Below are 4,418 nucleotides of genomic sequence, written 5' to 3'. Positions count from 1 at the left end.
GGGTAGGTACAGCCAGCGTGCTGGGCCCGAGCTCTTGTCCTTCACTTGTCCCCCTCCATCAATTATCTCCTGTTTGATTTAGCCCTTCCAGCAGCCGGCCTGGCCCCGCCCATCTGCCAGCCTGGCCCCGCCCATCTGCCGGCCTGGCCCCTCCCATCCGCCGGCCTGGCCCCGCCCATCTGCAGGTCCAGGCTCTGCTGGGCACCAACCCACCAGGCTCCAGGCTTCCAGGGTCAGACCAGGGACCCCGGCCACTCGCCCTTCACAGGCTGGGGGGCTAACGGAAGTGCAGTGTCTGGGGTCTGGCCCCAGTGAGCGTCCCGTAGACCACGATGGTCAACATGAATTTCCTTCTATTCAAAAAAGTTTTATGGAGATAAAATTCACATACCACGAAGCTGACCCTCTTAAACTATGCAACGCACTGGCGCTTAGCACGTTCGCCGTGTTGTGCAACCACCGCCTCCCTCCAGTTCCAGAATCTTTCATCACCAAAGGAAACCCTATCCCCCTCCTCCAGCCCCTGGCAGCCCTGGCCGGCCCTGGCGGCCGCCCACCAGCCCCCGTCTCTAAGGACCGACTGGTTCCGCTTAGTTCGCACAAATGGAAGCAGACCCGACGTGACCTTCCGGGCCGGCTCCCTCCACTCCGTGATGCTTTTGGGGTTCACCCCCCTGGTAGCGTGTGTCCGCGCCGCGTTCCTTTTCACGGCCAAGTGACATTCCACGCGTGGAGGGGCCACACTGCTCGCCCACCGTCCGCTGGGGGGCCCGAGGGCCGGTCGCGCCTCCTGGTTGATGTGAACGGTGCTGCGTGAACGTGGGTGAACGCGGGCTTGTGGTGCCCCCCTGCCGCCCTTTGGAGCGTGTACAGAGGGGGCGTCGCTGGGTGTTGGGGTGACCTACGTTTGACGAACCCCTGCACTGGTTTCCTCCGTTTCCTTCTTTCTGATGACGTGTCCCCAGCACCAGCCACCGGCCGGCACTCACAGACCCCGTTTCCTCTCACCCTCACGGAGATGCGGCACCGAGGGGACGCCCAGAGAACAGCGAGGAGACAGCCTCCTGGGGGTGGCGACACGACGTACATGTGCAGCCAGACTCTGCTGGGCCCAGCTGCTGCTGCTGCTGCTTTTTTTTTTATTAATTAAATATTTTTATTGATTTCAGAGAGGAAGGGAGAGGGAGAGAGAGAGAGAAACATCAATGATGAAAGGGAATCATTGATCGGCTGCCTCCCGCATGCCCCCGGGGCATGTGCCCTGACGGGGAATGGAGCCGTGACCTCCTGGCTCATGGGTTGATGCTCAACCACGGAGCCAGGCCGGCCGGGCTGCACCCGGCTCTGAATCTGTCCCTGAGCCCCAGCCGATGGCCCGGCCTCCCGGACGCCCGTCTGCCCGGGTGCAGGGCTCCGTTACTCTCCTAGCTTCCGAGGACAAGCTCCTCACCGGCCGTGACCTTGTGGCCTCATTCTCTGTGGCTCCCCCTCCCGGACCGTGCACACAGTGGGTGCTTTATAAATCACCAGGTTGTGACTCTAATGGGCTCCGGCAGCTTCGGGCTGATCCCAGGGCGCGGCCATGGCCTGGATAGGCTCACAGCGCCTGGCGGTCGGTCGCCGGAGGGGCGCCGAGGCCTGCTGGGCGCACAGCACGGGCGGCGGGTCAGCCGGGTTAGTGAGCCTCCTTCTGGCTTAAAGGAAAAGCGTGTTTTTAGAACAGAGGAGGCTGCTGGGAGAGCCGGAACCGCGTACCTCTCTTCTGGAAAAATAGATCATTCTTTTCTCTCCTCCCATCCAGAGCAGATGTTAACCTTCCAATAAGCGGGGGGAAAAATAGATGAGACATTTAGCAAACGATAGCTGTGCGGGCCGGAGTTATCACTCTGATTTCAACTGGGACTATAAAATTTTATGAGCTATTAAATCGTCCTCAAGCTCCTTTAACATACACACGCGAGCGCCTGGGATGGCCCATTAAGGAGAAGTGGGTTACACAGGACTCCCCACCCACCCGGCTGTGTTCAATCAATACCACTTCCAGCCAGCCCTGTTGCATCGGCAGCTTCCAGGGGTCGCCCCGCGGGACTGGCCGGGCAGGGGTCCTGGAGCATGGCCGGAGCCCGACGGCAGGGCTGTCAGTGAGGGCGGGTCCCCTCGGAGCCTTCCAGAAGGTTCTGCGTCCTGCCTGGGGCTCCATGATCATGGGTTGGGATGGGGGGCCCAGAGACCAGCGCGTTGCGGGGATGCCCACCCGGGATTGGCAGGGAGCCCGGCGGCAGTGCCTGGGCCCGAGCGTGGGGGCCAGGCCCCTGAGGGGGGCGTGGGCTGCAGGCAGGCGGCCCCGCAGGGCGAGTGGGGCACAGGCAGGGCGTGGTCCCAGGAAGCAGGGAAGGGACCCGTTTGACAAGGAGGATGGTGCCAAGCGAGTGACACCTGTGTTCTCCCAGCAGCTCTGAGGCCGTGCCACCCCCCGCCCGCTTTGTGGACAGGAACCCAGGCTCTCAGGGCCCTGGCCGGTTGGGCTCCGTGGGCAGAGCATCGGCCCTCACATCAAAGGGTCGCTGGTTCGATTCCCGGTCAAGGGCATGCACCTCGGTTGCAGGTTCGATCCCTGGCCCCGGTTGGGGCTCCTGCAGGAGGCAACCAATTGATGTGTCTCTCTCATGTCCATGTTTCTCTCTTTCCCGCCTCCCTTCCACAGATCAAGGAAAAAAACCTCAGGAGGATTAAAAAATATCTCAGGTGAGGATTAAAAAAATATCAGCATGATGGTTTCCACACACCACCACCTCGCCCCACCTCCCCCACCTCCCCTCCTCCCACCTCCCACCTCCCCACCTCCCACCTCCCACCTCCCACCTCCCTCCCCACCTTCCCTCACCTCCCACCTCCCCACACTCCCCACCACCTACCACCTCCCCTCCCACCTCCCCCACCTCCCCTCCTCCCCTCCCTCCCCACCTCCCCACTCCCCTCCTCCCCCACCTCCCCACCTCCCCTCCTCCCCACCTCCCCACCTCCCCTCCTCCCCACCTCCCCACCTCCCCACCTCCCCCACCTCCCCACCTCCCCTCCCCCCTCCCCACCTCCCCCTCCCCTCCTCCCCACCTCCCCACCTCCCCTCCTCCCCACCTCCCCACCTCCCCACCTCCCCACCTCCCCACCTCCCCTCCTCCCCACCTCCCCACCTCCCCTCCTCCCCACCTCCCCACCTCCCCTCCTCCCCACCTCCCCACCTCCCCTCCTCCCCACCTCCCACCTCCCCACCTCCCCACCTCCCCACCTCCCCTCCTCCCCACCTCCCCACCTCCCCACCTCCCCACCTCCCCACCTCCCCTCCTCCCCACCTCCCCACCTCCCCACCTCCCCACCTCCCCACCTCCCCTCCTCCCCACCTCCCCACCCTCCCCTCCTCCCCACCTCCCCACCTCCCCTCCTCCCCACCTCCCCACCTCCCCACCTCCCCACCTCCCCTCCTCCCCACCTCCCCACCTCCCCTCCTCCCCACCTCCCCACCTCCCTCCTCCCCACCTCCCCACCTCCCCTCCTCCCCACCTCCCCACCTCCCCACCTCCCCTCCTCCCCACCTTCCCTCACCTCCCACCTCCCCACCTCCCCACCACCACCACCTCCCACCTTCCCCCACCTCCCCACCTCCCCTCCTCCCCTCCTCCCACCTCCCCACCTCCCACCTCCCCTCCTCCCCTCCTCCCCACCTCCCCACCTCCCCACCTCCCCACCTCCCCCACCTCCCCTCCTCCCCTCCTCCCCACCTCCCCACCTCCCCACCTCCCCTCCTCCCCACCTCCCCACCTCCCCTCCTCCCCACCTCCCCCACCTCCCCCACCTCCCCACCTCCCCCACCTCCCCTCCTCCCCTCCTCCCACCTCCCCACCTCCCACCTCCCCTCCTCCCCTCCTCCCCACCTCCCCACCTCCCCACCCTCCCCACCTCCCCCTCCTCCCCACCTCCCCACCTCCCCACCTCCCCTCCTCCCCTCCTCCCACCTCCCACCTCCCCACCTCCCCTCCTCCCCTCCTCCCACCTCCCCACCTCCCACCTCCCCTCCTCCCCTCCTCCCCACCTCCCCACCTCCCCACCTCCCCTCCTCCCCACCTCCCCACCTCCCCACCTCCCCTCCTCCCCCACCTCCCCACCTCCCCACCTCCCCTCCTCCCCACCTCCCCCACCTCCCCACCACCCCACCTCCCCACCTCCTCCCCACCTCCCCACCTCCCCACCTCCCCACCTCCCACCTCCCCACCTCCCCACCTCCCACCTTCCCCCACCTCCCCACCTCCCACCTTCCCCCACCTCCCCACCTCCCCACCTCCCCACCTCCCCACCTCCCCACCTCCCCCACCTTCCCCCACCTCCCCACCTCCCACCTTCCCCCACCTCCCCTCCTCCCCTCC

General features: G+C 66.3%; 1 long non-coding RNA gene across 1 annotated transcript; it reads right to left on the bottom strand.

Moving 5' to 3' along the window:
- Positions 1-269: 269 nt before the first annotated feature.
- LOC139020362 (uncharacterized) lies at positions 270-1,165 on the bottom strand. The gene is made up of 3 exons (XR_011473302.1): positions 906-1,165; positions 626-790; positions 270-353 (listed from the first exon to the last, which is right to left on the bottom strand). It is a non-coding gene; the product is annotated as an uncharacterized lncRNA (long non-coding RNA).
- Between the last annotated feature and the right edge of the window lie 3,253 nt (positions 1,166-4,418).

This window comes from Myotis yumanensis, unplaced genomic scaffold (assembly GCF_028538775.1).
Source record: "Myotis yumanensis isolate MYYU_CA2020_CCGP unplaced genomic scaffold, mMyoYum1.0.hap1 SCAF_12, whole genome shotgun sequence".
Lineage (NCBI taxonomy): Eukaryota > Metazoa > Chordata > Mammalia > Chiroptera > Vespertilionidae > Myotis > Myotis yumanensis.
The sequence above is the reverse complement of the archived record's forward strand: the minus strand, read 5'-3'. Positions and strand labels throughout refer to the sequence as shown.